This window comes from Rhinoderma darwinii, chromosome 12 (genome assembly GCF_050947455.1).
Source record: "Rhinoderma darwinii isolate aRhiDar2 chromosome 12, aRhiDar2.hap1, whole genome shotgun sequence".
NCBI classification, from domain to species: domain Eukaryota; kingdom Metazoa; phylum Chordata; class Amphibia; order Anura; family Rhinodermatidae; genus Rhinoderma; species Rhinoderma darwinii.
In genome coordinates, this window is record NC_134698.1 from 66,145,822 (window position 1) to 66,158,937 (window position 13,116).

Below are 13,116 nucleotides of genomic sequence, written 5' to 3' on the forward strand. Positions count from 1 at the left end.
CCTTCCTATAAATCTCACAGAAAAGAGTCAGAAGTGTCAGGATTCTGAATACACATGACGTCCAGGCTGGATTTCATGTGTATTCATTATCAGGACACTTGATTAACGTTAATCTCTGTTTATGTGGCTGCACATCGCTGCTGTGTAAATGAATGTAGAGGAGTGTATGATGCTGACTGGTCACTGATTGGTCAGCGTCATACACGTAAACACGCCCAGTTAAAAACACAATACACGCCCAGTTGGACATAACGAAAAAAAAAAACGCCCAGTTGTCCATTTCAAACCTCATTTGCATATATATAAAATAGCTCATAAATTGGCCAAAAATGAACGTTTAAAAAAAACAAAAACTTTACTGTTCTCTACATTGCAGCGCCGATCACATGCAATAGGAGATAGGGATTTGAGAATCTGGTGACAGAGCCTCTTTAAAGCCTTGTAAGGATATTCAGGGAGGGCCAGGTCTCTTAATTCTAAGAAATCCCCTGTTCTATGCAAAAACAGAAAAGTTTATGTTTGCCATTTGTATATACTATTTATTTAAAAAATGAAATAAAAATGTATTATTGCAACATGCCCTAAAAAGAGAAGGATAACTAACCATTAGTTGTAAGATGTTAACTATGCAATATTAGTAAGAATTCTCTCTACACTATATGGATATCGTGTTTTTGGACTTTGCAAAGGCATTTGACACTGTCCCTCAGACGTCTAATGGGTAAATTAAGGACTATAGATTTAGAAAGTAGAGTTTGTAATTGGATTGAGAATTGGCTCAAGGACTGTATCCAAAGAGTTGTGGTAAATGATTCCTACTCTGAATGGTCCCCGGTTATAAGTGGTGTACCCCAGGGTTCAGTGCTGGGGCCAATATTATTCAACTTATTTATTAATGATATAGAGGATGGGATTAATAGCACTATTTCTATTTTTGCAGATGACACCAAGCTATGTAGTAATGTTCAGACTATGGAAGATGTTCGTGAATTGCAGGCAGATTTAAACAAACTAAGTGTTTGGGCGTCCACTTGGCAAATGAGGTTTAATGTAGATAAATGTAAAGTTATGCATCTGGGTACCAACAACCTGCAGACATCATGTCCTAGGGGGAGCTACACTGGAGGATTCACTTGTTGAGAAGGATCTGGGTGTACTTGTAAATCATAAACTAAATAACAGCATGCAATGTCAATCAGCTGCTTCAAAGGCCAGCAAGATATTGTCGTGTATTCCAAGAGGCATGGACTCGCGGGACAGGGATGTAATATTACCAATTTACAAAGCATTAGTGAGGCCTCATCTAGAATATGCGGTTCAGTTCTGGGCTCCAGTTCATAGAAAGGATGCCCTGGAGTTGGAAAAATACAAAGAAGAGCAACGAAGCTAATTAGGGGCATGGAGAATCTAAGTTATGAGGAAAGATTAAAAGAATTAAACCTATTTAGCCTTGAAAAAAGACGACTAAGGGGGGACATGACTAACTTATATAAATATATTAATGGCACATACAAAAAATATGGTGAAATCCTGTTCCATTTAAAACCCCCTCGAAAACAAGGGGGCACTCCCTCCGTCTGGAGAAAAAAAGGTTCAACCTGCAGAGGCAACAATCCTTCTTTACTGTGAGAACTTTGAATCTATGGAATAGTCACCGCAGGAGCCGCCACAGCAGGGACAGTAGATGGCTTTATAAAAGGCTTAGATCATTTCCTAGAACCAAAAAATATTAACTCCTATGTGTAGAAATTTTTCCCTTCGCTTTTCCCGTCCCTTGGTTGAACTTGATGGACATGTGTCTTTTTTGAACCGTACTATGTAGCTATGTAACTATGTAACTATATCACTTTGCATTGTTCCCTAGGCTGCCACCTTGCTCGCACATCCCCTCCTCATCCAAGCTCTGTGCTGTCACTAGACTACTCGTCTAGCAACTCTAAGATTGGTCATACAGAGTTCTTAGACGAGTAGTCTAGTGACAGCAAAGTGACAAGAGGGATGCATTGAGATCAGTATGCTAAGCAATTTCTCCATAGGAGGAATGCCTCCTTTCATTTCTAGTTCGATTTGATAGCACAAAGTAAATCAAGAGGAATGCCTCTAATGTCCTGAATACACCTCCAAGTTTCAAATCAAATAGCAGATTTATGTTAGCAATAATATTCTTGATGAATATAGAACATTTTGATTACTCTAAGGCTGAGTTCACACGGGGCGGATACGCTGCGGAAATGCACGCAGCGTATCCGCCCTGTGAGCCGCAGGGAATTCTGGGAGAAAAACCACAACAAACTGTGGTGCAGTTTTCCACCCAGAATGTCCGCTCCAGAAAACTGCATCATTTAGACGTTTCGTCCCAGGAGACAGCTGCAGCCTTTGATTGCCTGCAGCGGCGGTCACATGGGATAAAACATCATTCCAGGCGGTCGTGCTGGAGGCAGAAACACAGAATTCTGGGTTTAGTTTAAGATTTTTTTATTTTCTGAGTAGCGTTTTTTACAGTGGAATCGCTGCAAATATGACGCAAAAAAATGCAACAACTGCTATTTTACCTCCCATTAAATTCAATGTGGAAAACCCACGACAAATAAGCAGCGTTTACGCAAATACAATTGACATGCTGCGGAATAAAATTCCGCAACACATGTAAATTTCTGAGCGTTTTTTTCCGCTTGATATTTACGGAGCGTGTGGGTGAGATTTGTTCTTTCTTATTCCCTTTGCTGCTACTGTATTCACTGCGGATTTCGTTATGCAACGTGTGAACTGACCCTAATACATAAGTTCACAAAGAAATGATTTTGAACATCTAGCGAACTATCGGTGACGTTATTATTAGTCTATACACAACCAATTCAAATACACACTGAAATAGTATTGGTTCCGTCCTACAACATCATAAAAGGGTGAATTCCTACTCACTGGAATACAAACTCTCCTATTTATAATCAAGTATAGTGAATACCTATAGCTCTAGCTATCAATGCCAGATTGAAAAAATACAACAATTGCAATTGGTAATGGCAGTCCATGGATTTCATTTTGAATTCAAAATTATTTGTCCTTAGTAGGGTTATTAAAAACTCTTTTAATATAAATCAATAAAGAAATATTTTATAATATAAATATGCGTAACCAATTGCACAGTTAGGGGGAGTATATCCTTTGGGGTACGGTTCTTGTGGCTGAATATAAATTTAACGTAGTACTCCCCCTGTGTATTTTCTGAGACTTGGTTTAACCCACTGAATTTTATATGCAGCCTAGCCCCAGTCAAATAAAATAAAATAGGTGAAATCCGTACAATATTGCACAAAATCTGTGACAGATAGCGAATACGGGAACCTTGTGAAGCCACATGACCTAAAATCCGCACCAATTTTTTTTGCTGCAAAGTGTGAATTGGATTTTAAAAAATCCCATTAAAGGGATTGTCTCAGCAACACGACCACTGTGACCCCTGCTGATCAGAAAACTCAGTGCTATTTTGTCTCCTTTTGACTCAGTTCGGCTTTCTTCAGTGGCCGCATGGGCAGCCTATTATTGTGAATAGCTGACCATGCAGCCGCGTGGAAAAAAGCCTAGAGCTGTCAGGTGACGAAGTGGCATGGCGCTTCCCTAACAGTGCTGCCACTTAATTTGAGCTATAAGCAGGGGCTACAGCGGTTAGCCGTCCGCTTTGATCGGATACCAATACCAATGTCTAGGTGAGAAATATTGTGGAAATATTCTGCAAAAATATGCACTGGCAAGAACTGCCATATGAGATTATCATGGCTGGTAAGTATATGGTATAGTATTAATCTCTGATTTTCTAAACTGTTACAATTACTGAATAGTCATATAAATGGTATAGAAAATAGAAAAAATATCTTAAAAATGGAACAAGTCAGATGTGTAGCAGGACCTTGATCCCCCATGCATTTTCTTCTGATTTGCTGTATCTGACCCGTATAGTATATTTGCCTTTAGCACATAACAATATGTTATAAATGTGTATGTGTGGAATTATTACATGTGTATTTGTATATGTGGAAACTATTAAGTGACCGATCATCCCGAACAGTTAATTTCAGTCTTCCAAGAAAGGAGATAGTAATGTTTCCCTCTTCCAAGTACCACATACTGGCTGTAAACTTTTGCAGTTGCTTCGAGTGTGTTACAGACATGTGGACTGCTTAAAAGCTGCCAACTGAAACCAGAAAGAAATTCATAAAACAGTTGTCTGCACTACCGGACTAGTCCCTCTCATGCTGCAGCTGCTGAGGGGAAGGGCTTGAGCAATTGGCGTTATAGACATACAGAGCCAAATGGCCCAAGTATCTCTACCCACCATGGTGTAAGTATGTAAGACTACAAGTGGTCTTGTAAGGCATGAAGTAGAGAAAACTATTTGTGGATCTAATAAAAGATTACATTAGGGCTATAAAATTATTTCGGCATTTCTGTTGTTGCGCAGAGCGCAGACACTTAAATAAATGTAATGGGGGAATTCATCAAAGCCTTTATACCATTTTAATGGTGTAGAAAAGTTGCAAATTATGGTGCACGCCATATTTGCGCTAAAATTTGCGACTTTTCACACCTTTCACAGTGTTGAGAAAAGTGGGCAGGTTCTAGAGGAGGGGCGGGGATTTTTCATAATTTACGTCAGAAGTTGGTGTACATTCTGGCGCAAATCTGTTCTTTCTCATAGCAGGCATAGATTTCAAATTCTGGCGCACCGACAACAATAAATGTTCCAAATTTATTAATAAGCCTCTTAATAGATTTGGCGCACCTTACTCTAGCATTATTTAGTTTAAGAGTGGTGTATGAAACAACAGTCTTAGTAAATTCCCCAAAATAATTTAATTTTAATGTCAAATTACAAGACATCTTTATAAAAGAATTGATTAAATCTTTGATCATTGAGAAGAATCATAATTTTTCTCCTTTTCCTGAAAAGGACTCAACTTCATTTTAGATTTTATTTCTTTGATACATTAATATTGTCTGACTATTTTGTGAATATTTTAGCCATGAAGCACTACAATGAAGCAGGGGGAAGAGAGACACTTGCTGTTCTTCATATAGTACACTTAACCAAATAGCTGCCTTTAAAAGTGGAAGCGATTCGGGTAAAACACAGTCAGGGAATACGGACGTAACTACCCGGGTAGTAGGCATAGGAGCTCCTGTGGGGCCCAACAACTAAGAGTACCCTTCTCCGAACAGAAGAAAGTGGCAGTTAGTGCTGACAAAGAAATCAATGTGTGGAAGGTCATAATAACAGTGCTATAATATTGTGTGGATCATACTTGAATGGTGACTTTATTATGTGGTAGTTCAGAGCGCACAAGACCTGTGTAGGTGCACGAATAGGGTCTCAACACAATTACGTAGCAAAATAAGTATTCAGCACACAAATTCGTGATTTTTGAAAATCTTTACATTTTTATTTTATCATTAATTGATGCCAGAGGTTTAGTGTGACGTTTCGGTCGAAATTTAGACATTCATCAGGCACTTATTCCTCCTGGTGTCTGGAGTATCCAGTCGTTGGCTGGTTGTGTTAGTAGCGGCTAACCGCTATATTTGGCGCGCCAAATATAGCGGTTAGCCGCTACTAACACAAGCAGCGCTTACGACTGGATACTCCAGACACCAGGAAGAATAAGTGCCTGATGAATCACGAATTTGAAGAGGAGAGCGCGCATGCGCGCTGTCCTCTCTCCAGCTCTTACACTGTCCGTACCAGTGACACGCCCCCTTGCCAGTTTGGCAGAAGACTGATCTTGACAGCTGAAGAGTGAGAGCGTGTGCTCGCGCGCACACACTCTCCTCCCTCCAAGTCTTGCTGTAACACTATCCGTATCTGATTGGACAGTGTCACAGCCATAGTAACACACCCCCTTGCCATTACATGCCCCATTGACAGTTCAGGGGGTTATTTAAATATCGGGCAACCAAATATAACGGCACTGATATCTACCGGAGGAGGGTAGAAAATAAATTTAAAGTGCCCCAGGGTTTGTGCAGCCCTGCTCATTACATGCTGCACTCAACTGCACATGTATGGGCAGGTAAAAGGTTCTCTTTAAATGTGGGTTATTCCTACTCTGTGATATCATTGTGTGCATTATTCCTATACTCTGACATCACTGTTTAGCAACTTTGGTCTTTAGTCTTGATTAGTTTTTTCTTAGCATTTTGTGTCCACAGCTCTTATGCAGTCCTTTGTGCCACCATGGTAACAGACTACAAACAAACCCTGTGTAGTCTGATCCTGCACTCCTTCCCATCCCTACCCTAGTTATTCCTTACATGCATTTAGTGGGTTAGCTAGAATCAGGGAATAGATGAAAGTGATTATAACTGCAAGATCAGACAACACAGCGTTTGTATTCTGTAACAATGTAGACACATAGGTCTGCATAAGATCTGTAAACACAAAACGGTTGGATCTTTCAATCAAGACTACTGCAAAGTTGCATTTTTTTTGTGTTAGATGCAATGGAACGATACAAAAAAGTATTTTTCCAGTTTTTGCAGAGACCAGGAGACATTACTTGACCCTACGGTATATATATTTCTTTTTGTTAGCAGGCAGCGACAGGCACAGTGGGTATAGAATTCCTCATAAAATAAGCCAAGCACAGTTAAGCTAGGAAATTGAAGAATTAGTCAGTGACCAATTGTAAATCCTGTTTATATATGCTATAGTCACTTGTCCTATCATTGTATTTGCTGTGAAGAGGATGAAATATGTCCTGTTCTATCATAGCAAAACAATTTAACAGTTTATAGTCAAATATATTAAAATGAGCTTGAGAGGCAGAAAGAACATGTTTCCATGACTGCATGTGACGGTAGAGTATTTTTCCTCCTACACAGGGATTAAATCCATTTTACCTGCTGTATTGCTGCCAGTTATTACTCTCAATCTTTACTTTTAATTGAAGGAGAATTTATTTAGGCAATTTTACTATCATAATAAAATTATGTTTTATCACATGCAATAAAAAAAATATGTCACATATTCTCAGAATATGTCACAATATCTAATTTCAGGACATTTTAAAAGCACCACTTACTAAAATATGAAGAGAAAGCTATTTGCACAGCAACTTGCGGTACCATAACATTATGCCACTAAGACATGGCCCGTATGGCACATTCATTCATCATTGACATGGGAATCACCAGTATCACCTCACTCTCCTTTATTCATGGAGTGACATATTAACATTCACATCTTAAACAGCTTGTCTATTTTTAAATTGCGTATTAGGGAATTCTGATTTAATACATGGGAGTCCCTTATTCAGGACCCAGAGAGCGGCTACAAAGAGCATCTTTCCCATTGGAGGACCCGACGCGTTTGTGCATTAAATAAACAACACAAAGTTTGAACAGCACATTCCAACAAAATGATACAAAACGTGTATGAAGGTGCAGGAACACCTGTGACTGCAAATATACAGCAGACAAAAAATGGCGACCGCACACTGCGAACACTAATGTAACCTAAACCGCTAAATATAAATAAATATGCATTACATGCTAAATCTACTTACAATAGGGAGGTTCTTGGTTCATTAGTCTGTTGATTTCAATGGGAACCGTGTAATGCTTCATTTCTCCTGTGGTGACGCTGCAGGGGAGATGAACAATTGCTGTTACAGTAGGATTTCCGACAGATTACAGCTGATCACTGGGGTCCCAGCAGCAGAATATTCTATGATCAGCTTATCGTCGTGGGAGCCTTCTAAACAAAAAAATTGATTGTCCGGGCACGACAATCAATTCCACAAATTAAGGGCAAACATATCGCCAGTGCAGCTGGTTCAGCTGCACAGGGGTCCACAGGGGGTGGGGGCCCATTCAGCTGCCCTAAATGCTGTGCGCATTGATCGGCACATAGGGCTGCACGGCCGTGTGGCAGACTGAGGGGGGCCCACTTACCTCCCTGTGCACTTCCGGCAACGCACAGATAAGGCCCCCTTCCTTCACATATGTTATTGTTGCCGAAAATTCACAGGGTGGGAGGGGGCCCCCTCCATCTGCTGCGCGGCTACACCAATCTATTACTTAGAAAATGTATTAGGAGGGGAGGGGCCTGGCGAGGCTTGCTCTGTCTGGTGGTCTTCGTGACCTAGTAACCAGTGTCACCATTGAAATCAATGGTGATTCAAACGGAAACCTATGGTTTCCGTTTGTTTCCGTTTGGATTCTGTTCATGGGTTCCCCTGACGGAAAGCTCAGACGGAACCGATGAACAGAGTCCTGACGCAGTTATGAACGAAGCCTAAGCTTTTTTTTAAAAAAAAACTAAGCACCTGAAGCACATTTCGCCTGGCTTCTTTTAGGGGTGGTGGCTTCTTCAACCACCCCTAGAAGAATCCAGAATGCTGGCAAAATGCGCGTCGGGTGCTTAGTTTTTTTTAACCATCCCAGGTGCAACCGTAGGGCCTATTACTAATTACAGTCCACTATAATTCAAACAGTGTGGACGTAGCCAGTTACTTGTAATATCCGGATAAGCTACATGCTGTTCTGGACGTAAGCCATCAAGGCCTCCCGATCTTACAGCAAACCTCGCTGGGCTTAGTCTAGAAGTGGAGCGTAACTCAGCGCTCCACTTCATCCTCCTACCTTACTTTGGAGGATAATCCCTTCGGTATCTCACACCGGACGGTCTCTCCTGCATAGCCGCCCAAGTGTGACTCACTCGGGGCGCCGCTGCAGACGATCTCCCTGTCCGGTGCAGTTCTGGCCACGCAGGCTACACAGCAACGGGGCTTTACTGTAAGCCTCACTGGTACAGCACAGCGAGGTGACCTCGTTTGTACCCGCTCTATACTCCGGACGGCATCCCCCACACTGCCGCTCCACTGTTATCCTCGTGGAGCGCTGCTGCTGGAGACTGCACTGTCCGGATTTTATTCCGGCAGCGCTGCAATCCAGGCAGCTTCTAGTCCCAGCGTCTACACGCTGTTTCTAGTGTAGACTGCTGTCTATAGTTTGCAGTCACTATTTTCTAACCAGCTTCTAGTCTGTAACACATTACATGCTACACCTTTTTCTTTGCCCATAGGGGAGTGTGAGCTTTGGGGTGACTCACACATACCCAGTTGCACCAATTGGATTTTTATTATAATTTGTTTATTTTAAATTAAACCAATAAAAGTTATATATTATCTTAATACCATGAGACCACACACTTTTCCTCTCCTCCCCTTCCCCTATTAATCATACTTACCTAGGTGGTTTACACCAATGTGGTCTATCTTTCACATAATTTCCTGTGTGATTGGTGGCCCTTCTTCTATTACTCAAGAAATTAATTGTGAACTATACATAGCTTTTAAAGGGTATTTTCTCCTTGGGACACTGTATTACAGTTTTTATATGGACTTTCTATTTTTATATAAACTTTATAAATACACATATTGCTTACTTTGTACTGGTCACAGAATGTATTATGGATCAGTGCGAAAAAAAATTAAATATATATATATATGAAATTCATATATTAGAGGAAGTCAAGAAGCGCTACTCCATCCGGATGTGGAAAGAAATTGAATTAAGTATTTAAGGAGTATTTAGGGTAACGCGTTTCAACGCCAGACTGGCGCCTTCTCAGACCTTAATTCAATTTCTTCCCACCTCCGGATGGAGTAGCGCTTCTTGACTTATTCTAATATATGTATTTCATATATATATATATTTAATTTTTTTTCGCACTGATGCATTGCCACGCGGTGGAACTTTTTTGGTCCCATGGCTAGGAAGCAGCAGCAACTTCATCCATTGTATGCCTTTCAACAGCATTGTGCCTGGATACTGCATAACTTTCCCAGGTGAGGATAATTTTTACACCTGCATTTCTGTTCAGTATTGTTTTGGGATTCCGCACCATGAGGCGCTTCTTCCTTTGATTTATTTCAGACATAAAGAAAATAATGTATTATAGTACAGAGTTGTATTCATAGCGTTGCTGGTTGTCTTTGGAAACAGTCAACAAGCTTGTTGTCAGAAACATCCACAACAACATAGCTGAGCTCCTATAATAGTATCACGTTTTATTTTTCCTATACAAATACTACAGCAGAACTGTGCCTGGTGTAAATACTACACTTCTTAGAATTCAAATCACATGAGCAAACTATGTGCAAACATTTCTTCAGCAAGGAGTGCTAGATTTCAGCTCTGAAGCATGTGGTATTGTGAATTCAGCCCTAGACTATAATACAGGCTGTAACTCAGGAGCAGTACAAAATAAGTAAGGCAAAATATTTACAGCGTTATTGAACTTCTTATGCAGATTATATCTAAATGTAAACTGTCAAATTATGTTGAAAGACAGATATACGTTAAATTTGTTTTAGTATTTTATTTTTTGTTTCTGCTACTTTACAAAATACATATAAAGTTATTAATTTATATAGAAGCCGGAGCAGTTCTGTCCCATGATTTTATCTTTTTTTCTGGACAACTGATTCGAAAACCAAAACCTTTTACGGACAAACTGGGAAAACAAAATAAATCAAAAAGCTGATAAGTGATATATGTCTATAGCTAAGAATACTAATATGAACACATTAGTAGGAGTAAGGGCTTGTCCGCACGTAACAGAATTGCTCCAGAAAATTTCTGCAGCATTTCCGTTAAAACTAGTAGACATTCCACTGCGGAAAAACTGCACCATTTCCTGAGGAAAATGGGGCGGATTTTTCTGCATTTTTCGCAGCAATTCAGTCCACTTTCCACAGCAGGAATCACATGCTGCAGTACGAAAAATACGCACCGCAGGTTAATTTTTGCTCTTAAATTTTACGCAGTGTGGTTGAGATTTGTTAAATCTCTCCCACTTTGCTGCTACTGTATTCTGCAGCGTATTTTCCATCCGCAATTCCGTTACGTGTGGACGGCTTGTGCACTTACTGTGCACTGGAGAATGATGATAATAACAATCATAATAATCCTTACAAGCTCCGTTAGCTTTAAAAAAAATAAAAAAAATTGACGCATTAATTTTATGGGCAGGGAAAAAGTTCCCTCTTTTTACAGACTATTCATGAATTTCTGGATGGTTGGCAACCTTGGCTGAAATTCTAATTTTCAAACTTTCTCTTGAAGTCCCTACAAAAGGAAAACAGAATAACTAGCAATCAATTCAGTCCACACATTGAGACCAAGAACATACACACAGTTTTGATGCAGTTTTTGTGGCAGTTTTTGGCAAAGCCAGAAGTGGATCCAAAAGGGAGGAAAGGCATGAAGAAAAGACTGATGCATCTCCTTTCTTTTATTTAATAAAAAAAAAGTTACACATTTATCTTTTTCTAAAAGAAGCTATTAGAAAATAACAATAATGTGAAATGTTTCTCCTATTTTTTTGGGTTATATAGCTATCAGCTTCTTGGCCCAGTGTCTGCTTTATAATACATTGGCGACTTGACAGAAGTCATAATGGGGCATTCTTCATAATGAATTACCTATAGCTAATTCGAATTTCACATAACCTACTGCCAGCTATGGTTCACATGCCAATTTGAACACTGAACATGCCACACCATCAGTTACATTTTGCAGATATCATTACATAAGCCACCCACCACTTTGATCCCGTCCTTCCCACCCATTTTTGTAGCTTTTGATGTAAATCATTCTTGCAAGATTCCCGTACTTCCTCTTTTGTGTCTATTTACAGTATGTTATATGTTTTTCTGAAGTGGACCAACCTCTGTACACCAATGTGGACTATGTTAATAAATAAATACCTGGACTTTATTTAGTCTTAGCTTTGGTTTAGTAAATAGCTAAGGCTAAGTTCACACTACCGTTGTCTCCCGTTTAGGTCTCCTCCATCAGGGGAAGGGATGACAGAAAATCCAAATGGAAAGCATCGCTTCCGTTTGAATTACTATTGATTTCAATGGCAATTCTTTTGTTTCAGTTGCTTTCTGTTTGCCTCCGTTCACTAGGTTTCCATTTTTTCATGGAAGCAAAAGTGCTGCAAACTGCACTTTTGCTTCCGTGAAAAAAACGGAAACCTAACAAACAGAGTCAAAGTTAATCCAACTGAAACAAAAGAATTACCATTCAAATCAATAATAATTCAAACGGAAGCGATGCTTTCCATTTGGTGATCTCTTCCTCTGACGAAAGAAACCTAAACGGGAGACAACAGTAGTGTGAACTTAGCCTTAGGTGGTATACTCTGGAGGTATGAGGCAGATCACAAAGCTTAGCAAATCTAGAGCCATACCATAACTGTTGCTAAACTATGACCTCTATGATTTACTATACATAGTATCTCTGCAGTAAAAGCGACTGTCCAGTTCCCTGGGGCCTCCCATAGCTATAAGGTGGGTTAACAATTAGTGAGGTTAAACAAAGAAATAATCACCCAAACTCTGCGACTTTTCCTATGGCCCATGCTTCAGTGGGTGAGCAGGAGCTGGTTGCTGATGTTACCATCTGTTGCCACCAGCTTAATTTACTTAGAGTCTATTGACGTCTATTATAGGCAACAGCACAGTGGTAGACAACCCTCCTTCCCCTGTATTGTCACTGAAGTGAATAGGTACTTATTAAATTCATGTCGACCTCCATTGCCATGACTACTTACGTAGTAGGATGTCAGGAATGAATATACAGTAGTTATTCTTGACATATATACAGAATCTATAAAAACTGAGGCAAGCCTATTTGGATGCAACGCTATTATAGATTATAATATCTGGTACCAAGTTTAATATGAACTTGTGGTAAGAACTATTATATGCAGTGCCAGTGTCTTATGAGACGCTACATTATATAATGTACCTGATTCTGAGCCTAGTATGCAGAATTTTGCCACCATTTCTGAAACTATCCACCTGTCAATCTGGTGTTGAGATCTAGGTGTCGCGGACTGCCGCCTCCCCTCACCTCCCGATGGCCACGACCGCAGACCTCTGTCTTCTTGCCAGCGTCTCCCTCCCCGGAGATGCCAGCATACAGGGCCGCACTGCTCTGCAGTGTCCTCTAGGGTGCGCGCGCGCTCGTCCCTGGCCTTAAAGGGCTAGCGCGGCTGTCTCCACACATCAAGGACGAGCTTGCAGCTCACGATCTTCCTTCCAGCCT